The 25,894-nt window shown below is 36.9% G+C and overlaps 1 pseudogene; it reads left to right on the top strand.

The window, feature by feature from the left end:
- The first annotated feature begins 4,311 nt into the window (after window positions 1-4,311).
- Gm7350 lies at window positions 4,312-25,489 on the top strand (annotated as a pseudogene).
- Window positions 25,490-25,894: the final 405 nt, after the last annotated feature.

Below are 25,894 nucleotides of genomic sequence, written 5' to 3'. Positions count from 1 at the left end.
AAAAGAAATGAACCCACACACCTATGTTCACTTGATCTTTGACAATGGAGCTAAAACCATCCAGTGGAAAAAAGACAGCATTTTCAACAAATGGTGTTGGCACAACAGGTGGTTATCATGTAGAAGAATGAGAACTGATCCATTCTTATCTCCTTGTACAAAGCTTAAGTCAAGTGGATCAAAGACCTCCACATAAAATCAGAGACACTGAATTTTATAGAGGAGAAAGTGGGGAAAAGCCTCGAAGATATGGGCATAGTGGAAAAATTCCTGAACAGAACAGCAATGGCTTGTGCTGTAAGATCAAGTATCAACAAATGGGACCAGATAAAATTGCAAAGATTCTGTAAGGTAAAAGACACTGTCAATAGGACAAAAAGGCCACCAACAGACTGGGAAAGGATTTTTACCAATCCTAAATCTGATAGGGGATTAATATACAATATATACAAAGATCTCAAGAAGCTGGACTCCAGAAATTCAAATAACCCAAAAAATGGGGTACAGATCTAAAAAAGAATTCTCAACTGAGGAATACCGAAGGGTTGAGATGCGCTTGAAAAAATGTTCAGCATCTTTAACCATCAGGGAAATGCAAATAAAAACAACCCTAAGATTTTACCTCACACCAGTCAGAATGGCTAAGATCAAAAATTTGGGTGACAGGAGATGCTGGCAAGGATGTGGAGAAAGAGGAGCACTCCTCCTTTGCTCGTGGGATTGCAAGCTTGTTCAACCACTCTGGAAAACAGTCTGGCAGTTTCTCAAAATATTGGACATAGTACTACCTGAAGATTCAATAATTCCTTTCCTGGGCATATACCCAGAAGATGGTCTGACTGGTAATAGGGACATATGCAGTAGTATGTTCATGGCAGCCTTTTTAATAATGGCCAGAAGCTGGAAAGAATCCAGATGTCCCTCAACAGGGGAAGGGATACAGAAAATGTGGTACATTTGCACAATGGAGTACTACTCAGCTATTAAAACAATGGATTTATGAAATTCCTAGGCAGATAGATGTATCTGGAAGATATCATCCTGAGTGAGGTAACCAAATCACAAAGAAGTCACTTGAAATGCACTCACTGATAAGTGGATATTATCCCAGAAACTTACAATACCCAATATACAATTTGCAAAACACAAGAAAATCAAGAAGGAAAATCAACGTATGGACACTTCATACCTCCTTAGATTAGGGAACAAAATACCCATGGAAGGAGTTACAGAGACAAAATTTGGAGCTAAGTCGAAAGGATGGACCATCCAGAGACTACCCCACCTGGGCATCCATTCCATAATTAGCCACCAAATGCAGACACTATTGCACATGCCAGAAAGATGTTGCTGAACAGACTCTGACATAGCTGTTTTGTGTGAGGATATGCCAGTGCCTGGCAAATACATAAGTGGATGCTCACTGTCATCTATTGGATGGAACACAGGGTCCTAATGGAGGAGCTAGAGAAAGTATTCAAGGAGCAGAAGGGGTCTGCAACCCTATAGGTGGAACAACAATATGAACTAACCAGTATCCCCAGAGCTTGTTTCTCTAGCTTCATATGTAGCAGAAGATGGACTAGTCAGCCATCACTGGGAAGAGAGGCCCGTTGGTCTTGCCAACTTTATATGCTGCAGTACAGGGGAGTGCCAGAACCAAGAAATATGAGTGCATGGTTAAGGGAACAGGACGGGGAGGGGGAAGGTATAGGGGACTTTCAGGATAGCGTTTGAAATGTAAATGAAAAAAATCTAGTAAAAAAATTGAAAAAAAAAAACAAAGAAAAGGAATACACCTCACAAGGGAGTTGTACAAGGCATGAAATAGGACAAAAGGAGTTATAGAGAAATATGCAAATTAAAAAATATCAGTGGATTTTTGTGTGTGTGTGTGTGTGTGTGTGTGTGTGTGTGTGTGTTAGGTCAACATAAATTTAAACACACCAGATGCATGCCTGGTACCTGAAGAGGCCATAGGAGTGCAAATAAGTGCACAAAACAGTGGTTGGAAAAATGACTCATCTGTTAAAATCACCTGTTCTATGCAGATGACCGGGCACAAAACACCCACATCGTGGCTCAAAATTTATGCACAACTAAAGTTTCAGAGAATCAGTGCACACTTCCAGCCTCTGTAGACAACAGAGGCATAAGTGAGAGAGAGGGCCAGAAGGGTCTAGCACGTTCTTATAATCAAGGTCAGTACTACGAAGGTGGAGACAGGAGGGTACCAGGGGATATAGGGAATCTGGATGCTCCCTTCTGATCTCTTAGGACAGAATAAACTCTTGTGGTGTGCGTATGTACATTCAGAAAGAGTCCACACACATTCAATGTTACGCACATGAATAAATACAAACCAAAATTGCATGCAAGAGCCTCTACAGTTGAAATAAAGTAGTGCCGTTTGCAGTGTTTCATATGTTTCACGTTTGTTCAAGTTTTTCAAGTATGTAAGGGCTTATAAACCTAGAAATTGTCTTAAAGTCAGTAGTAGCTCATTCCTACCTCCTGAAAACTCCCTTTGAAGCAATGTTGCCTGGTACTCCATGTAAGCATGAGCAGGATATATTCAGCCAACCAGCACAGACCTGATTTCTCCAGCTTGCATCACAAAGGGTCTTCAGAATCCTCAGTCTAGGCATCTCTGCTGACAACGGTTTTTTACCATTGAGGAGCTGAGCACGGAAGGGTGCAGTTGTGAAGGTGTTCACCTCTGAGATAACCTGTAAGTGATAATCGGCTCTGCTCAGGGTTGTTGGACAGTTAATCGAGGTGTGATAGGGTGGGCCATTTCAGGCCCAGGTGGCGACTAGGTGAGGAAATGCCTCATGATCGCCATTTCCTATGGCTTCTGATTGTTAACTGATATGGTGGAGGACCATATTCATGACAGAGGATTGAACAGGTCAGGGCCTTAGAAGATTATGAACCCTTGGAGGACACAATCATGGGGCCTTGGGATAGGATCAGAGAGCTGGCTGCAGGATTGAGGGTCGGGGGAGCATGGGGCTGTGAGTGAGGAGCCTTGGCGCTTGTCCTGTGTGCTGTAAGGAGCCTTAGGGTCCAACTTGGCGCTTGTCCTGTGTGCTTTCCGGAATCCATTAGAAACACACTGAGGATTCCTCCCTCTTCATTGTCATCTCTACGGTGTGTTCCTTTGGTATAGACTGTATGGACATTGCAGAGAGGTGAGTGGCGTAGTAAGAATGAATGAAAAGAAGAAGAGGAGACTTTACAAGAGATTAATAAGTAATCTGGGAAGGAGTCTGAACAGGGATCCTCCTGTCTAATCGCCCATGTATTGGGATTAAAGACTTGGACCACCAAGTTCAGCTTTTTCTCTCAGTTTTAGTTCTGTAGGATGGGATCTTCCTTTGTAGCTAGACTGGTCTGGCTTGGGCTGGCCTTTAACTTACAATCTTCAGATGTTTGAAATCCTCGGCTTCCCCCAACCCCAAATTTCTCCAATATAAGGATTTTCTGTGTGGGTAGTGGTGGTGAGTGTTTGTTGTAGACTGAGCATTGGGTCTTCTTGACATGAATATATAGTTACCATGTTCATCATCTTTCTGGATAGTACTATGAATTTACTTTAAAAGAGATATACTGAAAATCAGAATTGCTGATATTTTGTTTAAAAAGAATCGTTGGGAGATAGTACCAAAATTCAGATGCCTCAAAGTTTAAATGCAAACACATTTTGCTCATCATTTTTGGTGAGAAAGGGAGGACTCACGTATTAAAGGCTGGCCTGTTTTTGCCTTTTTTAAACTGAGAAATGGCAGATTGTTAACTTGGGTTCTAAAGAAGGATTTAAAATAAGTAAGTTAAAGAAGATTTTAAAACAAAGTTGGGAGGGAGAGGGACATGATAAATGGGATACATGAAGGAAATTGTAAGGGGAAGCATATATATATATATATATATATATATATATATATATATATATATATATATATATATGTGTGTGTGTGTGTGTGTGTGTGTGTGTATGTGTATATATGCATATACATATACACATACACATACATATACACATACACATACACACACACACATACACATATGCATGTGTGACCATATTGAATATGTATGAAAAAATATCTGAAAAAGACAAATTATTAAAAATATAAGTGTTAAAAAACAAAAGAAATAATCTTTCAATGAGCTAAGATAATTATTTGACTTTTTGACATTTTTAACTATTTACATGATACCTTTGGATTTAGATAACTACTTTTTTTTCTTTTTTTCTTTTTCTTTTTCTTTTTTAATTAAGAAGACAACTGAGAGCTTAAGAGAAAAATGTCTATTAAGAAACTGCGGGTGATACCAAAGGAAGGTTACTTATTACTTCTTGACTTTGATTCAGATGAAGAAGAGCAGGCTCATTCTGAAGGTATCCAGTCTTCAGTATTGATTGTGTCCTGCAGTTCATTAGACTTTTCCCAACTCGCTTGCAATGGAAGAAGTCTTTTCTAAGTTTTCATATACTTCATTTCTAATTTTACCTATATCTATATATTCCTATACCCGAGTTTTAGCAGTGCATATACCTACTCTTGGCACTGTAGACATAATATGTTGAGAAACAATAACTTGCTATGATTTTACCCCAGAAAAAGACCTGAACGTTGTTCCTATATGTTAGAAAAACATGAATTTATTTCATAAAACCTGCAAATAAATTATTTCAATCCTTTTTTCTATTATATATTTTCTTTATTTACATTTCAAATATTATCCCCTTTTCTATGTCCCCTCTGCAAATCCCCTCTCCTGTCACCTCTCCACCTGCCCCCAACACACCCACCCCCAATTCCTGGCCCAGGCATTCCTTAATACTGGGGCATAGGACCTTTACAGTACCAAGGGTCTCTCCTCCCGTTGATGACATACTAGGCCATCCTCTCCTACATATGCAGGTGGAGCCATAAGTCCCACCATCTGTTTTATTTGATTGGTGCTTTAGTCCCAGGGACCTCTGGGGGTACTGGTTAGTTCATATTGTTCATCCTCCTATGGGGCTGCAAACCCCTTATGATGCTTGGGTACTTTCTCTAGCTCCATCATTGGGGACCCTGTGCTCAGTACAATGGATGTCTGTGAGAATTCACTTCTGTATTTGTCAGGCACTGACAGATCTTCTCAGGAGACAGCTATATCAGTCTCCTGTCCCCAAGCTCTTGTTGGCATCTGCCATAGTGTCTGGGTTTGTTGGTTATTTATTGGATTGATCCCTGAGTGAGGCAGTCTCTGGATTCATTCAGTCTCAGCTGCAAACTTTGTCTCTATAACTCCTTCCATGGACATTTTGTTTCCCATTCTAAGAAGGAATGACGTATCCACACTTTGGTCTTCCTTCTTCTTGAGTTTCATGGGTTTTGCAGATTGTATCTTGATTATTCTGAGCTTCTGGGATAATATCCACTTATCAGTGAATGCATATCATGTGTGTTCTTTTGTGATTGGGTTATCTCCCTTAGGAAGATTTCATCGAGATCCATCCATTTGTCTAAGAATTTCTTGAATTCATTGTTTTTAATAGCTGTGTAGTATTTCATTATGCAAATATACCACATTTTCTGTATCCATTCCACTGAAGAGGGACATCTAGGTTGTTTTCAGCTTCTTGCTATTATAAATAAGGATGCTATGAACATAGTGAAGCATGTCATTATTACAAGTTGGAATATCTTCTGAGAATATGCCCAGGAGGAGTATTGCTGGATCTTCCAGTAGAACTATGTCCAATTTTCTGAGGAAACACCAGACTGATTTCCAGAGTGGTTTTACCAGCTTGCAATCTCACCAGCAATGGAGGAGTGTTCCTATTTCACCACATTCTTGCCAGCATCTTCTGTCATCTGAGTTTTAGATCTGAGCCATTCTGGCTGGTATGAGGTGGAATCTCAGGTTTATTTTGACATGCACTTCCCTGATAATTGAAGATGATGAACATTTTTTAGGTGCTTCTCAGCCATTCAGTTTTCCTTAGTTGAGAATTCTTTGTTTATCTCTGTCCCCATTTTTTAATGGGGTTATTTGATTTTCTGGAGTCCAGATTCTTGAGCTCTTTATATATATTAGATATTAGTCCCCATCTGATTTAGGATTGGTAAAGATTTTTTTCCCATCTATTGGTTGCTGTTTTGTCCTATTGACAGTGTCCTTTGACTTATAGAAGCTTTGCAATTTTATAAGGTCACATTTGTCTATTCTTAATCTTAAAGCACAAGCCATTGCTGTTCTGTTCAGGAATTTTTCCCTGGTGCCCATGTCTTCAAAGCTCTTCCCCACTTCCTCCTCTATAAGTTTCAGTGTCTCTGGTTTTATGTGGAGTTCCTTGATCTACCTAGACTTGAGCATTGTACAAGGAGATGAAAATAGATCAATTTGCATTCTTCTACATGCTAACTGCCAATTGAGCCAGCACCATTTGTTGAAAATGTTGTCTTTTTTTCCACTGGATGGTTTTTGCTCCTTTGTCAATGATCAAGTGACAATAGGTGTGTGGGTTCATTTCTGTGTCTTCAGTTCTATTCCATTTATCTACCTGTCTATCAGTATACCTGTACCATGCAGTTTTTATCACAATTGCTCTATAGTACAGCTTGAGGTCAGGCACGGTGATTCCAGGAGAGATTCTTTTATTGTTGAGAATAGTTTTTGTATCCTAGGTTTTGTTCTTATTCCAGATGAATTTGTAAATAGCCCTTTCTAACTCAGTTAAGAATTGTGTTGGAATTTTCATGGGGATTGCATTAAATCTGTAGATTGCTTTCGGCAAGATAGCCATTTTTACTACATTAATCCTGCCAATCCATGAGCATGGGAGATCTTTCCATCTTCTGAGATTTTCTTTGATTTTTCTTCAGAGACTTGACATTTTTATCATACAGATCCTTCTTTCACTTACTCAGTTAGAGTCACACCAACGTATTTTATATTATTTGTGACTATTGTGAAGGGTGTTGTTTCCCTAAGTTCTTTTCCATCCTGTTTATTCTTTTTGTAGAGAAAGGCCACTGCTATGTTTGAGTTAATTTTGTATTCAGCTACTGCACTGAAGCTGTGTACCAGATTTAGGATTTCTCTGGTGTAATTTTTGGGGTCACTTATATATACTATCATATCTTCTGGAAATAGTGAGATTTTGCCTTCTTCCTTTCCAATTTGTATTCATTTGTTCTCTTTTTGTTGTCTAATTGCTCTGACTAGGACTTCAAGTACTATGTTGAATAGGTAGGGAGAAAGTGGGCAGCCTTGTTTAGTCCCTGATTTTAGTGGGATTGCCTCCAGTTTCTCACCATTTAGTTTGATGTTGGCTACTGGCTTGCTGTCTATTGTTTTAATTTTGTTTAGGTATGGGCTTTGAATTCCTGATCTATCCTGGACTTTTACTATGAATGGGTGCTGAATTTTGTCAAATGTTTTCTCAGCATCTAATGAAATGATCATGTGATTTTTGTCTTTGAGTTTGTTTCTATAGTGTATTAAGTTGATGGATTTCTGTATATTAAACCATCCCTCATCACAGGGATCAAGTGTACTTGATCATGATGGATGATCATTTTTATGTATTCTTGGATTCAGTTTGCAAGGCTATTATTGAATATTTTTGCATCAATTTTCATAAGGGAAATTGGTCTGAAGTTTCCTTTCTTCATTGGGTCTTTGTATGGTTTGAGTATAATTGTAATTCTGGCTTCATAGAACAAATTGAATAATGTTCCTTCTCTTTGGATTTTGAATAATGGTTTGAAGAGTATTGGTATTAGGTCTTCATGAAGATCTGATAGAATTCTGTACTAAACCCATCAGATCCTTGGCTTTTTTGTTTGGGAGACTATTAATGACTGCTTCTATTTCTTTAGGTGTTATGGGAGTATTTCTAGGGTTTATCTGATCCTGAATTATATTTGGTACCTGATATCTGTCTAGAAAAGTGTCCATTTCATCCAGATTTTCCAGTTTTGTTGAGTATAGGTTTTTGTAGTAGGATCTGATGATTTTTTTGGTTTTCCTAAGTTTCTGTTGTTATGTCTCCCTTTTCATTTCTGGTTTTTTTAATTAGGATGATGTCACTGTGCCCTTTAGTGAGTTTGGCTAAGGGTTTACCTATCATGTTGATTTTCTCAAACAACCAGCTCCTGGTTTGGTTGATTCTTTGTATAGTTCCTTTCTTTCCACTTGGTTGATTTCAGTCCTGAGTTTGATTGTTTCCTGCCTTCTATTCCTCTTGTGAGAATTTGCTTCCTTTTGTTCTAGAGCTTTTAGTTGTGCTGTCAAGCTGCTCCTGCATCCTCTATCCAGTTTCTTTTTAGAGGCATTCAGAGCTGTGAATTTTTCTCTTATTACTGTTTTCATTGTGTACCATATGTCTGGTTATGTTGTAGCTTCATTTTCATTAAACTCTAAAAAGTCTTTAATTTCCTTCTTTATTCCTTCCTTGACCAAGTTATCATTGAGTAGGTTGTTGTTCACCTTCCACATATATGTGGATTTTCTATTATTTATATTATTATTGAAGATCATCATTAGTCTGTGGTGATCTGATAGGATGCATGGGATTATTTCAATATTTTTATATCTGTTGAGGCATGTTTTGTGACTGATTATATGGTAAGTTTTGGAGAAGGCCTCATGAGGTACTGAGAATAAGGGATATCCTTTCGATTTAGGATACAGTGTTCTATAGATATCAACTAAATCCATTTGTTTCATAACTCCTGTTGGTTTCACTGTGTCTGTTTTTATTTTTTGTTTCCAAGATGTGTCCATTGATGAGAGAGGGGTGTGGAAGTCTTCCACTATTATAGTGTGCAGTGCAATGTGTATTTTGAGGTTTACTAAAGTTTCTTTTATGAATGTGGCTGCCCTTGCATTTGGAGCATAGATGTTCAGAATTGGGAGTTCCTCTTGGTAAATTTAATTTTGATGAATATGAAGTGTACCTCCTTGTCTTTTTTGATGACTTTGGGTTGAAAGTCAATTTTATTTGATATTAGAATGCCTACTCCAGCCTGTTTCTTGTGACCATCTGCTTGGAAAATTGTTTTCTAGCCTTTTACTCTGAGGTAATATCTGTCTTTGTCTGTGAGGTTTGTTTCTTGTATGAAACAAAATGCTGGGTCATGCTTACACATTAAGTCTATTAGTCTATGTTTTTTTGTGTATTTGAGTCCACTGATATTAAGAGATATTAAGAAAAAGTCGTTGTTGGTTCCTGTTATATTTGTTTTTAGAGATGGAATTTTGTTCATGTGGCCATCTTCTTTTGGGTTTGCTGCAAGATTACTTTCTTGCTTTTTCTAGAATGTAATTTCCCTCTTTGTTTTGGTGTTTTCCCTTCATTATCCTTTGAAGGGCTGGATTTGTAGGAAGATATTGTGTAATTTTGGTTTTGTCATAGAATACCTTGGTTTCGCTATCTATGGTAAAAGAGTGTTACTGTGTATAGTAGCCTTGGCTGGCATTTGTGCTCTCTTAGGGTCTGTATGACAACTGTCCTGGATCATCTGGCTTTCATAGTCTCTGGGGAGAAGTTAGGTGAAATTCTGATAGGTCTGCCTTTATATGTTACTTGAACTGTTTTCCCTTACTGATTTTAATATTCTCTTTTTTGTGTGCATTTGGTGTTTTGATTATTATGTGATGGCAGGAATGTCTTTTCTGGTCTAAAGTATTTGGGGATCTGTAGGCTTCTTTTATGTTCATGGGCATCTCTTTCTTTAGGTTAGGGAAGTTTTCTTCTATAATTTTGTTGAAGATATTCACTGGCCCTTTAAGTCTGAAATCTTACTTCACATCTATACCTATTATCCTTAAGTTTTGTTTCTCCTTGTATCCTCAATATCCTTGATGTAATTATTTCATTTATAAAAGCTGTTTGAAAAACTCACGTGGGCAGTTTTTCCAGAGAAATGCAAATTGAAAATACTTTATTAACTATTACTTATATACATACTTTCAAATGTTTCCATTTTCTATTGTCAATATAGTAAACAGGCCAGCATTTGGCAAACATGAGAATATGCCGCCTCACGTAGAAGCAGATGAAAATATAAGGTAATATTTTCAATTTTTCCCAGTTCAATAGAGTACTTCAAAAGTAGTGTTTGTGATCCCTTCACTGGAGGAGTAGATTCAGGAAAATCAACAATTCATGGTCAGATGCAGCTATATATTGAGTTCAAGCCCAGCTTGGGGTCCTTAAGTCCTTGTCATCACAAACACATACCAACTAGGACAATATACCCACCTGCATGGGATCTTCCCAGATATACACATTAACAAAAGGAGAAACATAATAAAAATAAGAGGGGGACCATCTGGGAAGAAGAAGGGTCTCAGCAAGTGTGGGAGAGTTATGAATAAACTACTGTGGGGTGTAAATGTATGAATTGTTAAAGGTAAATAATTCAGGTTCACTTTGGTTGTCTGCCATGTATTTTATATGCATATGACATTTGTTCCAAACCAAACATTATATATTTATTCTAAATAATTAAAAGAAGTTCCTGTGTAAAGTTTTGTGTGTGCTAGGCAAATGCTCTACCAGTCCACTATATTTCTGGCTTTAAAATTTTATTGTCCTTTCTTAACAGAGATGAACAAGACAGTATGTTGGATAAATCTGGAGGTAGGAGTTTTTGGAGATATATGCCTGTTTTTTGAAGAGGACAGAAGAGGGCACCAGATCTCTATAAACCCTATAGCATAGGAGGATAATTTTAGGTTTCACAGTAATTGTAGTTTTCTTTAAAACACGTACAGATGACAACTCACCCAACATTCAGAAACAAAGATTAGCTGAAGGTGTACCTCAGTGGTACAGCACCATGTAAAAGCTATGAGTTTCATCTTCAGGGGTGAAAAAAACAAAACAAAACAAAACCCAACCAACACATTAAATTAACAAAACACCTACCAAACAAACAAAACACAGCAATAAGCCTCGCAAATGAAATGTTAGTTTTTCCAGTTTGCCCAATTAACTGTAAAGTGAGCAAGAAATGCAATTGGCTATTATAAGGAAACAAACAAAACCAGCATTAAGCATTTTAGGAACCTAAATTTAGGCATGATTAGAGAAATACACCCCCCCCCAAAAAAAAAAAAAAAAGACAGTGGCTACAGCAACATAACAAATCTTGCAGAGGGGCTAGAATTATGGCTCACTTGGTAAAGTGCTTTCCTTGAAAATATATGGACTTAAGGTGGGGGCCTAGAATCCACTTTAAAAATGCAGGCTGCAGTCCAGTGCTGAGTAGGTAGAGATAGCTAGCTGGCTAGCCAGGCTAGTAACGTTGGTGAGCTGCAGATTCAGAGAGACCCTATCTCTGAAGATTTAAGTTGGATCAGGCAGTGGTGGCGCATGCCATTAATCCCAGCGTTTGGGAGGCAGAAGCAGGGGGATTTCTATGTTTGAGCCAACCCTGGTCTACAGGTTGAGTTCCAGGACAACCAGGGCTATACAGAGAAACCCTGTCTGGAAAAACAAACAAACAAAAAATGTAAGTTGGAATATGATTGAGAATACAGCCTTCTTCTGCACACATATACTGAAATGTATACACATCATTTTTGCTGAATCTCTTTTTATGATTTACAGAATCCTTTAAAATTATGTTTTTTTTTTCTTTTTCTGGAAATAGACAATATTAGGAAAGTGTCATATTTCTATAATCTCCACTGTATATTAAAAATAAACATCTATCGAGAGAAATGATCCAGCATACCTTAAAACACACACAGGACAGGGATGGAAAATAGCTTTCAAATTAAGACCACTTGTTGCTCGAAAACCAAGGTTTAGTTCCTAGGACCCATATAATGGCTCACAACCATTTGTAATTCTAGATCCAGGGGAATTGGCATCCTATTCTAGTTTCTATGAGCACCAGATATGCATGTTGAACAAATACAAACATGCAAAAGCACGTTAGTTAAATAAATAAAACAAATCCGAAATACACATAACAGCCCCTTCAACTGAAACAAAGTAGGAGAGTCTTCTTTGGGGTTCATTTTATTTTAACTTTCAAGTTAGTATTGCAAACTTTGAAAATGGAAAGCTTCTGGGTAGTAGTGGCAGCTAAAATACTACCTCTTTTTTGCTGCTTGGATGACAGATGACTGATAGAGCCTCTCTCACTTTTGTAAGCATGTGCAAACACGGCCAGTCAGCAAGGGGCTTGGCTGAGATTGTTTTACAGCTGCCCAAACCCTGTTACCCAGTATGCTTTGTGGTGGCCACGAAGCTGAATTCTTGAGGAAGGGAAGTTTCTTGAGGAAGCATGGTAGGGGGAAGTCTCTGTGGAGGTAGTCAGTGACCTGTTAAAAGATGGTTAATAATGGTTCAGGTGGGGGTCCGGGTGGGGTGAAGGTGGCGGGGCGGAGGTGTTACTTCCAGAGTAAGGAGAGGAGGTGACCCTCCCTGGACTCCGGATAGCACTGCTGCTGGGTTCACAATCAACTTTACCCACTTAGACCTCTGCGGTGAAAAACAGAGAACTTCACTAAGGGCAGGAGTTTGAAAAGCCTAGCATCTAGCAGAAATCAGGAAGGCAAGGGAAATGGAGACCCCGAAAGTCTTCCTTGGGCCTGGGGATGTGAAGTGTGAGTAAACTGGAGGTCAGTTAGTGGCAGAAACAGACTAGAACCTTTTCTGTGCTGCTGCTACCCGACAGAAATTCATTAAAAACAAACTGAAGACGAGTCTTCATTTTCTACCTGGTGTTGAAAGGCCAGATTGCCGAAATTTGTATATATAGGATCCAAACGGCCTCAAAACCCCGAGGCTCCTCTCAGCCTCTTGAAGTGCTGGGACTTCAGACATACTTCAGGCCAGGCTGTGTTTATTTATGTGTTGTTTTGGTTTAGGAAAGTAAGCTCTAACTCTGTATCTCAGGAGTGTCTGAAACGTCATGTGCAGCTTGAACTGGCCTTGAAACTGAAGTCCTCAGCCTTACAAATGTACTGGGGCCTGAGGAAACATGCTTGTTTTATTTTTTATTTTTAAAATTTGTGGGGGTTTTTCATAGTTGAAGATTGAACCCAGAGCTTCTTGCTGTAGCAGTGAAATATGTGTCCAGCCAGACAGAACTTTATAATTTAGATTTGTATTTCGATGAAAAAGATTGAGGAGCTTGGTTGTGATAATAGCAACTATGATTTTATTTGGAGATTGAGATGCAGACACATTTGCTCTAACTCATCAAAAACCTTGCAGGAATGGGACCAACATGCAGATTCTCCTATGTTTAGATATAAACCCACTTGAAGTCACAGTTAAAGCCATCATAGTGTGTGTGTGTGAGTGTGTGTGTGTGTGTGTGTGTGTGTGTGTAAGAGAGAGAGAGAGATAGAGAGAGAGAGAGAGAGAGAGAGAGAGAGAGAGAGAGAGAGAGAGAGATTGAGAGAGTGAGTTTTAAACTAAAAAATAACAAACTCTTATTCTTTTATAGTAAGGAAGACCAAGATACTTTATTCAACTTAAATAATTCTTTTTTAAAATGTGTACATATTATATTGTGTTCCATGTTTAAATACTAAAGTCTTTAGTATTAAATCAGAGGGTAATAGAAATATGGTTTTATCTTTAAACCCTTCATGCAATTATAAAGTGCTGTTTTTGTAAAAATCATTCCTTAATGTTATTTTAAATTTCAATTTTATTAGTTTAAGTGATTTATTTTTATTCAAATGGCTTGAGAAATTTTCTTTTTTTTTATTTTAAATCAGAAAACGTAAGTTTCTCAGTGGAATGGCAGCATTTTGCATGTTCTGTAGAGTCACCAATGGAAAACTGGAATTTGTTAAGTGGGGATCAGCAAGTTAGGAATGCTTCAGAATTGGACCTTATGGAAGGTACCAGATATTTAATGATGGGCATTGATGTTACACTTCCTTTTTTCTCAGTTGTTCTTCTTAGGCTTGTAAAGGAGATCAAAAATCTCATATTGTATCTCTTGTCTTTAATCACAACATATAAATAAATAGCTTAAAACATATTTTTAGATGACAATTAGAAATTACTTGATTTTGTTTAACTTCTAGACAAATAATAGATCTGCTTTAAAACCTAATGTTGGCACTATGCCTGAATGATCACAAAGTATTTCATTAAAATTTGCAAAATAACATAATTGTTTTAATATGTTGTTTTATTACGAACCAGTACAGAATCCAGTGACTCATGATGATGGGAATGCAAATCCTTAAGAAGTAGTTGGAGATACACGGTAATATGTTCAAATTTATTATTTCCTTCTTAGTGTAAGTACGTCCAGAAAAGTTTAATTGATTGTATAGCAAGTAATCTATATTAATAATTGGAATATGATATATACTATAAGCAATATTTCTATAAGATTAATCCTTAATTTGAGTGGTTTTCTTGGAGGGTGTAATGTTGTGGGTCAAACTCTCATCGTCCTGCTTGTAGGACAAAAGCTGAGCCATCAAACTGTATCCCCAGGATCCTTACTTTTTAAAGCTTTAATTACTTCACAGATCTCCAGTACAAAATATACTGGGAAATTTTGAAGGTACATTTTTGGATATATAATTTGTTTAAAACTATATAGTATTAACATAATTTATATATTAGGAAATATTGATTAATATACTATATGACATCTTAATGACCTATTCCTATTTATATGTAATATTTTGTGAATATTTTTATTTTATTTTAATTCATTTATTATTCGATATTATCTTTATTTTCATTTCAAATAATAGCCCTTTCCTGGTTTCACCCCAGAAACTCCCTAATCCATTACCCCTCCCTGTGCTTCTATGAGGGTATTAACCCACCCAGTCACTCCCACTTCCCCACCCGGGCATTTGCCTACTGGAGCATTGAACCTTCACAGGACCAAGCACCTCTCCTCCCACTGATGTCTGACAAGGCCATCCTCTGCTATATATGCACTGGAGCCATGGGACCCCCCCTCTTCTGTTGATGGCTTAGTCCCTGGGTGCTCTGGGAGGTCTGGTTCGTTCATATTGTTGTTCTTCCTATAAGGTTGCAAACCCCTTCAAATTCTTCAGTCCTTCCTCTAACTCCTCCACTGGGAACCCTATGGTCAGTCTGATGGTTGGCTGTGAGCATCAACCTCTGTTCTTGCCAAGCTCTGACAGAGCCTCTCAGGAGGAAGTCATATTAGGCTCCTGTCAGCAAGCACTTGTTGGCATCCACAATCGTGACTGGGTTTGGTGTCTGCATATGGGATGGATACAGAGTTTGGGCAGACTCTAGATGGTCATTCCTTCAGTCTCTGCTCTGTACTTTGTCTCCATGTTTCCTCCCAGGATTATTTTGTTCCCCATTCTAAGAAGGACTGAAACACCCACACTTTTGTCTTCCTTCTTCTTGAGCTTCATGTGGTCTGTGGATTACATTTTGGGTATTCTGAGCTTTTAGACTAATATCCACTTATCAGTGAGTGCATACCATGTTTGTTCTATTGGGATTGGGTTACCTCACACAGGATTATATATTTTAGATCCATCCATTTGCCTGTGAATTTCATGAAGTAATTGTATCTGTACCATTACCATACATTTTTATCATTATTTCTCTATAATACAGCTTGAGGTCGGGAATGATTCCCCCTGAAGTTCTTTTATTGTTGAGAATATTTTTTTGATATACTGGATTTCTGTTATTCCAAATGATTTTTCAAATTGCTCTTTCTATCTCTATGAAGAATTGAGTTTGAATTTTATTGGAGATTGCATTGAATCTGTTGATTGCTTTTGGCAAGATGGCCATTTTTACTAAATTAATTGTGCCAATCTATGAGCATGGGAGATCTTTCCATCTTTTGAGATTTTCAATTTCTTTCTTCAGAGACTTGAAGTTCTTGTCATACAGATCTTTTGCTTGCTTGGTTCGAGTCACACCAAGGTATTATAATTTGTGAGTATTGTGAAGGGTGTTGTATCCATAATTTCTTTTTCAGCCTGTTTATCTTTTGAGTAGAGGAAAGCTACTGATTTGCTTGAATTAATTTTATATCCAACCACTTTGCTGAATTTGTTTATCAGGTTTAGGAGTTCTCTGTTGGAATTTTGGGGGTCACTTATATATACTATCATATCATCTGCAAATAGTGATATTTTGAATTCTTCCTTTCCAATTTTTATCCCTTTGACCTCTTTTTGTTGTATAGTTGCTATGGATAGAACTTCTAGTACTATAAAATACTGCTATATTATATACTACTGTGAATAGGTAGGAAGAGATTGGTCTTGTCTTGTCTGATATTAGTGGGATTGCATCAAGTTTCTCTCCATTTATTTTGATGTTGGATACTGGTTTGCTGTATATTGCTTTTACTATGTTTAGGTATGGGCCTTGACTTCTTGATCTTTCCAAGAATTTTATCATGAAGGGTTGTTGAATTTTTGCAAATGATTTCTCAGCATCTAATGAGATAATACTGTTTATTTTTCCTCAAGATTGTTTACATAGTGGATTACGCTGATGGATTTCCATATATTGAACCATCCCTGTATCCCTGGGATGAAGAACACTTGATCATGAAGGATGATCATATTAACGTGTTCTTGGATTGGGTTTACCAGAATTTTATTGAGTATATTTGCATCAATATTCATAAGTGAAACTGGTCTCAAGTTCCCTTTCTTCATTTGGGTCTTTGTATGTTTTGGGTATAAGTGTAATTGTGGCTTCATAGAAAATTGAATAGTGTTCCTTCTCTTTTGATTTTGCATAAAAGTTTGAAGAGTATTGGTATTAGGTCTTCCTTGAAGGTCTGATAGAATTCTGTACTAAACCCATCTGATCCTGGACTTTTACTTTTGTGAGGGGGTTGGGAGCCTATTAATGACTGCTTCTATTTCTTTAGGGGTTATAGGAGTGTTTTCAGGGTCTATTTGATCCTGATTTAAATTGGTACCTGATATCTATCTAGACAGTTGTCCATTTCATCCAAATTTTCCAGTTTTGTTATGTATAGGCTCTTATAGTAGGATCTGATAATTTTTTTTTGGGGGGGGTTTCCTAAGTTTCTGTTGTTATGTCTCTCTTTTCATTTCTGGTTTTGTTAATTTGGATACTGACTCTGTGTGCTCTCTTTAGTCTGGCTAAGGGTTTATCTATTTTGTTGATTTTTTCAAAGAACCAGCTCTTGGTTTGGTTGATTCTTTGTATAGTTCTTTTTGTTTCCACTTGTTTGATTTCAGCCCTGAGTTTGATTATTTCCTGCCTTCTACTCCTCTTGGGTGAATTTGCTTCCTTTTGTTCCAGAGCTTTTAACTGTGCTGCCAGGCTGCTAGTGTATGTTCTCTCCAGTTTCTTTTTTGGAGGCACTCAGAGCTATTAGTTTTTCTCTTAGGAATGCTTTCATTGTGTCCCATAAGTTTGGATATGTTGTAGCTTCATTTTCATTAAACTCTAAAAGTCTTTAATTTCTTCCATGACCGAGTTATCGTTGATTAGACTGTTGTTCACCTACCACGTGTATATATATGGGTTTTCTATTATTTATATTATTATTGTTATTATTATTATTATTATTATTATTATTATTTGGGGGTTAAGACAGGGTTTTTCTGTGTATCCCTGGCTGTCCTGGAACTCACTTTGTAGACCAGGCTGGCCTTGAACTCAGAAATCCACCTGCCTCTGTGTCCCGAGTGCTGGGATTAAAGGTATGTGCCCCCATGCCTGGCTTATTTATATTATTATTGAAGAGAGCCTTAGTCCGTGGTGACTTGATAGGATTCATGGGATTATTTAAATATTTTATATCTGTTGAAGCCTGTTTTGTGACCCATTATATGGTCAGTATTGGAGAAGGCATCATGAGGTGTTGAGAAGAATGCACATTCTTTTGTTTTATGATAAAATATTCTATGATATCTATAGATATAGATATCTGTTAAATCCATTTGTTTCATAACTTCTGTTAGTTTCACAGTGTCTCTGTTTTGTTACTGTTTCCAGGATCTGTCCTTTGCTGAGAGTGGGGTGTTGAAGTTTCCCACTATTATTATGTAGGGTACAATATATACTTTGAGCTTTAGTAAAGTTTCATTTATGAATTTGGTTGCCCTTGCATTTGGAGCATAGATGTTCAGAATTGTGAGTTCATCTTTGTTGATTCACCCCTTGACAATTATAGTGACAGTCCTTATCTTTAAAAAACAAAAACAAAAACAAAAAAATAATAACAAAAAAACAATAACAAAAACCTTTTGGTTGTTAAGTTGATTTTATTCCATAGTAGAATGGCTATTCCATCTTGTTTCCTGGAAATATTTGCTTGCAAAGTTTTTTCCAGACTTTTCCTCTGAGGTAGTGTCTGTCTTTGTCACTAAGGAGGGTTTCCTGTATGCAGCAAAATCCTGGGTTCTGTTTATGTATTCAGTCTATTACTCTATGTCCTTTATTGGGGAATTGAATCCATTGCTATGAAGAAATATTAAAGACCAGTGACTGTTGGTTGTTTCCTGTTACTTTTGTTGTTTGAGGTGGAATTATATTTATATTGCTATCTTCTTTGGGGTTTGTTGAAAGAAGATTTCTTTCTTGATTTTTGTATGGTGTAGTGTTTCCCTCCTTGTGTTGTAGTTTTCCATCTATTTTTTTGAAGGTTTGGATTCGTGGAAAGATATTGTGTGAATTTGATTTTATCATGGAATACTTTGGTTTCTCCATCTATGGTAATTGATAGTTTTGCTGGGTATAGTAGCCTGGGCTGGCATTTGTGTTCTCTCAGGGTCTATATAACATCTGTCCAGAATCTTCTGGGTTTTATAGTCTCTGGTGAGAAGTCTGGTGTATTTCTAACAGGTCTGCCTTTTTATGTTATTTGACTTTTTTTCCCTTACTGCTTTTAATATTTTATCTTTAGTGCATTTGTTGTTCTGATTATTATGTGTCGGCAGGAATTTCTTTTCTGGTCCAGTTTATTTGGAGTTCTGTAGGCTTCTTGTATGTTCATGTGCATCTTTCTTTAGGTTTGGGAAGTTTTCTTCTATAATTTTGTTGAAGATATTTGCTGGCCCTTTGACTTGGGAATCTTCTATCTCTTCTATACCTATTTTCCTTAGGTTTTGTCTTCTCATTGTGTCCTGGATTTCCTGGATGTTTAGGGTAAGGAGATTTTTGCATTTTGCATTTTCTTTCACTGTTGTGTCAATGTTTTCTATGGTATCTTCTGTACCTGAGATTCTCTATTCTATCTCTTGTATTCTGTTGGAGATGCTTGCATCTATGTCTCCTTGGTTTTCTTTCTCCAGGTTCAACTCTCTTTGTGAGTTTTTATTCTGTATTTCCTTTTTTAGATCTAGATGGTATTTGTTCAATTCCTTCACCTGTTTGATTGTGTTTTCTTTAACTCTTTAAGGGATTTTTGTGTTTCCTCTTTAAGGGCTTCTAGCTGTTTTCCTGTATTTCTTTAATGGAACTATTTTTGTTCTTAAAGACCTCTATCATCATCATGAGATGTGATTTTGAATCTGAATCTTTCTTTTCCAATATGTTGAGGTATTCAAGACTTGCTCTGGTGGCCAAACTGGGTTATGATGATGCCGACTAGTCTTGGTTGCTATTGCTTATATTCTTGCACTTACCTCGTGCCATCTCATTTTCTTTGGTGCTACCTTCCCTTGCTGTCTCTGTCTGGAGCTTGTCCCTCCTGTAATCCTAGTTGTGTCAGAACTCATAGGAGTCCAGCTGTCTCTGAGATCTTGGGATCCTGGGATCCTGATATTTTGGGGGTGTCTGAGCTCCTGGAAGTCATGCTGCCTCTTGGATCTTGAAATCCTGGTGTGACCAATCTCCTGAGATCCTGCTGTGTCAGAGCTCCTGGGGGTTAAGCTTTTTCTTGGTGTTGCAAGATTTGGTGGGGTGCCAGAGCCCTAGGTTTTCTCTAGACACAGTTGCATACTGCAAGGAACCTGTGCCTCTGGCCGGGAGGATGATTTTGTTTCCCTGGTTTTTGTGGGGGTCCCAGATACACAGGGTGTTGGGAAAGATGTTGTGCCCTCAGCTGTGCTCTTCTGTCAGAACTCCAGTGTTCCTGGGTGTGTCTGATCTCCTGGGAGTCGAGCTTCCTCTGTGATCCTGTGATCTTGAGGATTTCAGAATACCTGGGAATCGTGCTCCCTCTGGGTGTTTTAAGAGTGGGTGCAGAGCCAGTACCCCAGGTCTTATCCAGGTGCAGTTTCAGACCAGAAGGAATCCATGCCACTGGAAAGGAAGGAGTTCCTGTGTCCCTGGATCCTTAGGGACTCAGTTATTCCTGATGTTGGGGCCATTCCTGTGATCCTGGGGGTGTTAGAGCACCTGGGATTTGAGCTTACTCTGGGTATTGTGGGACTAGGTCAGCACCCAAGTTCTACTCATGACACGGACGCTTGCAAATATTTTTGATTTAGCATCATGGACTTATTTTTGCCTGTGGTACAGAAGTGAAAATGGTGCTTTTTCAACAGGTGTGACATTAATTAAACTTAATTTTAATTTTTTCGTATATTTGTGTCTGTGTTGCATATATACACATGTGGAGGGCAGAGGAGGATGTTGGGTTTTGCTCTATTTCTTTCCACCTTATTCCCGTAAGACCTGCTCTTTCACTGAACATGTAGCTAGATAAGCAGCCAGCAAGTCCTAGCAATTCTCACTCTGCCTACCACAGTGCTGCTACTGTAGAAGCAACCATCCATGGTTAGTTTTCTAAATGGGTACTAGAATCAAACTTGCGAACGTCCTCCTTTCACAGTAAACCCTATTTATTACTGAGGCATCTTCATAACTGCATTGAAGGGATTTTTAGAGGAAAAAAATGATGTAAACTTTTCTACATTCCATGTATTCAAAGCTAAGTGATATGTATACAAAATTCTGTACATGCAACAGTATTTCTTTGACCCAGTATTAATTTTATATTAAGTCAGTTTCTTTTCTAAAACTCCTCTGTGCTTTTCTTTATATGACACAATGGAAAAATGAATTCTTTAATATAACCCTTATTACTTATTTTTTTTTAATTTTATTTTATGGGTATGTTTGTTTTGCTTGATTGTGTGTATGTACACAGCTTGTACGTCTTGTACCTGAGGAGGCCAGATGAAGGCATTGAATTCCCTGGAACTGGAGTTATAGGTTGTGAGCAACCTTGTGGATGCTGGGAATCCATTCTCAGATCTCTGGAAGGGAACCAGTGCTCTTAACTGATGAATCATCTCACCAATCCCCTCACTGATTTTTATAAAATGAATTATGTAACTGAAAGTGAAAGACAAATTTACTAACCAGTGAGGGAATGAAACTTAGATCCCAAAGAATCTATTTTAAATTATATGTAATTGAATGTTGCATGAGCTTTCTTAGAGGATAATAATTTGTCTTTGATATATAGTCTCACTATGTATGTCAGGCTGGCTGGAATTTTCCTATGTAACCTATGTTGTCCTTTACACTGGAAATCTCCTGCTAAGCTTCCTAGACTAGGATCATAGACCCAAAACGTCTTAAATGGCTTAAGAAACAATGCTCTTAATACCTATTTTTCAGACATATTTGTGTATTAGTGTTTTGCTTACAGGTATATATGTGCACTACATATGTGGCTGTTGCCCATACATATAAGATGATTATTTCAGACACCTTGGACCTGGAGTCACATAAAGAGAAAACACATGGAAACTTATATCAAAGATTCTTTAAAAAAAAAATGCAACCAGAAATTAGAATGACTTTGGCAAACGAACAAATGGGAGAGGTAGAGTTGTTAGTTTTGTAGGGTCACATTTGTATCATTTTAAAAATTATATGTGGTTGAAGTTGAAGAAAAAAACATTACTGAGCTTTTAGTAAAAATGTGTGTCTTTGATTTTGTCTAAGCAGATAACTCTATAACTTCATGCCTTCAAGGAAACTAAATCTAAATCTTAGAAATCTGTGAAAATTTTTATTTTCTACTTTAAGTACCTGTTAATGAGATTTTAAAATTTGATTTACATTCATTGTGGAAACACATAAGTCTTGCACAAAATCTTAGAAGTGTAATTTGTTGTTTATTATGTTTAACAATATGGAAAAAAAATCAATTACATATGCAGACAATTTGTATATTTTAATTGACTTATGTTTTGCACTAAGTCTTAACTGAATCAATATAGGAAAATAAATTAGACATTATATTTGATAGAAAATAATGAAAAAATACTTTGAAATACAATTAATTTTCTAAAATAAGATATATATGTATTAAAACTTCTTTAATTTTTGAAAAGCTAAAACATAAAAGAAGACTTCTCTGATAATCTTTCAGGGAAAAAAACTATAATGATTTCCCATTAGATAATTTTTTACTGCTGTTTTTCTTTTTATAGTATGAAATGGTCAATTTAATTTGTTTTGAGTGTTCTTTTTCATATTGGTATGAAATGTGACTGCTTTTATTACTGTGCTTTACAGAAAGAAGATCAACAACAAATTGTGTGAGCAGAAGTTTGATATGGATATACAGAAATTCAATGAAGAACAAGAAAAATCAGTGGTTGGTATCATAACTAACTTTATAATTAACCTAGAATAACTAAGTATCAAATAGGAATGGAGAAACTAGCCTTGTGTTGGGCACATGAAACGAAGTTAAGTTTCATTATCTATCTATCCTTGGTTCTGTTCTAGTCCTACTGAATTGTAAAGCAGAGAAGTATGATCACATAGTATATCAATGAAAACCACTAGGTATTTTCTGGTAGACCAGATTATAAACTTTCAAGAGGCAGACTTTTGCTGAAAGATGAAGAGAGGATTACCAGTTTCTACAAAAGGAAGCACACTATGTCAGCCTCAGGTACAGTTGAAAGGAGAGAGAAAGCTTACTTACTGGTGTCATCTGGACTCTCTTGTTAATATTCGAAAGCCAACTCAAACTGGCAAATCAGTTCTTACAATCCTAAACTTAGTACAAATTTAGTAACAACAGTGGATAGAAACAACCTTTCTCAACAGCCCTGGCAGAATATTCCTGTGGAAGAATATCACCAAACTATTTTAGATCATCTCTCCATTACTGTACCAGTGACTGTAGTCATCACATAGTTTCCAAGTAAGATCTGAGATGATGACCATATTAACTATTTTTTATTTGATTGGTTAATAGTTTGAGAAGTATTCAATTTGAAATGAACAGGAGATCCATTCCTGCCTGGGAAGGCATTGAGGAAGCCGCCATTATGAGTCAGTTCTGGAAAGAGATAGGGACTAAAGATAAAAAGTAAATGAATACTCCAATTGAAGGCAATTTTTAAACCTATAACCCTGGGTGAAATTTCAAAGGGGAGTAATCATCCATGTATATGAGGAGTCTAAAGACAGACTCCCAGAGTACTTCAATATTTGTAATTCTGCATGAGGTGGGGGTGGGGGGTGAGAGTGAACCAGTAAGGGAAGAGAACAATTGGTACAAATAAAACTACCATGAGTGAAGGAAAACATTTAAGGAAGAAAAGTTCACTAACTTTGTCATATGCTGCTAATTGGCCAAATAAAATAGATTTGCAGGGCTGGAAGATGGTTTATTTGGTAATCTTTCTCACTGTAGGCATGGAGACTCGAGTTTATATTCCCTGAGTAAGCATGCACGCACACACCTCCACCACCACCACTACCACCAACACCACCAACAACAAAACAAACTAGCAAAACTAAAAACAAACCACCACAACAATAAAAGTTGTTGTGGTGGTGAGCATTTTAGAACCACCAAACTCAGATTTAGTTCAGAGATAAGAAGATTCCCAGAGCTTCCTAGCCACCGGTTGTAGCCTAATGGATGAGCTCTAGGTTCATTGAGACCCTGTCTCCCAAACAGTGGGATGCAACCAAAGAAGACACCCAATATTAATCCTTTGTCTCCATATGTATGCACGTGTACATTTTTTAAAGGGAAACTTCACAAAGTGCAGGTCATTGTACTTAATCAGGATGATTTGAGTGGAAATGTGAGGTACAAAACTGATCACAGTGAATAAAGGACAAAATAGGAATCTAGTAGCACAAGGAGAAAAGGTGGAAATGGCATGTCTTAATTTTTTTAAATGCAAATTACCATGGTTGTCTGCCAACATAAAGAATACAAAGAGAAATTTATATTACTTCTTCCATGTGTTACTTGAGATTGGAACCTAGAGAAAACAAATCTACCACTAAACTATGTCCCCAGACATCTTTTTACACTTTATTTCGAGGCAGGGTATCTTTAAGTGATCAAGACTATTCATGATCTTGTGATCATTCTAACTCAAACTTTATAAAAGTTAGTTTTATAGGCATTACACTGACGACCAGCTAAAGTCATGAATTTAAAATAACAGTTACAATTGCTGAAACTCTTGACAATAGTTGAGAAAAGTGAAGATGTTGGACTTAGTAAAGAATAAGTATAAGGCATCCTTAAGAAAGGAAGAAAAAGTAGAAGACATGGCACATACACCTTAGGTGGGGGCTAGATACAGAGATGAGGTAATGAACCACCTCCTGGGATTACTTCTGCTAGTTAGAAAAAGGAGGCCACCATATGGTAAAAGCACTAACACTAGCTAGAGTTAAGCTTCCAGGGCTAGGATTTTACCAAGTTCATGTTTACATGGTGCATGCCTATAAACTTAAGTACTTGAGAGGCTAAGGCCAGTCTCTTCAGCATGGCAAACAATTTCTCATAAAAAAAATTTTATTAACCCACAATTGGTAGTATAATTGTATTTCATGTTACTTAAAAATATAAGTATATTTAGTCATAATAGTTGTTAAAATGTTAAATCACTTGGAAAACTATTCCTTTTACTTTTCATATGGAATTATTTTTGCTCACGTAAACATTTTAGTATTGGAAATACATTAAGTGGTTGGTTGTTAGCCTAGCATTCATGCTGCATGGCAGTAACAACAAAAATGAACAGAATTGTTACAGTAATGTTTTCATTTTACATTTGTAGAACAATTATCAAAAAGAACAACAAGCATTAAAACTGTCCGAATGTAGTCAGAGTCAGACCCTGGAAGCAATTGAAGACATGCATGAGAAGTCCATGGAGGTTTGTTGCACATGGTCCATAAAATGTCCTTAGGAAACGAAATATGTTTTAGGAATCAAAAAGTTTAACTACTTGCTATTTTGAATTATTTCTTACTGAAGTGACTGATATTATCTGTAAAATCCTAATGACTTTGTAGGAATTATTCAAGACATGAAATGATTAATTGGGAATTTGACCTCAGATGTACCTCATAGTTTATTAACACTATAATTATCCTGCTTAACTAAACATAGCACATCTATACATCATTTGCACAGAATCTTTCATATTTGTATCCTTTGGAGTTTCTTTAGTAAGAAGTGCTTTTCTGTTTTAGGGTTTGATGAACATGGAGACCAACAACTACGATATGCTTTTTGATGTAGATGGTGAAGAGACATTATGAAGCATACTCTGAAGTACTCTTCTCCTTTCTCATCTTCAGACTAATGAAGCATACATATTTCTCACTTGCTGGTACATTGTAACCAAATAAAAAATTCACTAACATTTTTGTCTCCTATGAAACAGAGTTTGAAAGGCTCTTTAATCCTTGAAATTCTGATGATTCTAAGAAGGAAGTTAACCCCTGTGAAGTGATTACAAAGTTAACTAGGAGGTATACCTTCAGAGTCAAAATAGAACTCCTTTATTTTTAAACATCTTTAATCATTTTCTTGTTTAAGTGTAAGAGCCTCTTTATATTAACTTCCAAACAAAATCTAAATAAATAAGTGAGTGGCAAATAGTCCTTTGTACCGAAATTCCACACACTAATGTAGTGAATTATTTAAAATTTATTCCATTATCT

The sequence above is a fragment of the Mus musculus genome, chromosome X (assembly GCF_000001635.26).
Source record: "Mus musculus strain C57BL/6J chromosome X, GRCm38.p6 C57BL/6J".
NCBI classification, from domain to species: Eukaryota; Metazoa; Chordata; class Mammalia; order Rodentia; family Muridae; genus Mus; species Mus musculus.
This window is presented reverse-complemented; position numbering and strand designations above follow the sequence as displayed.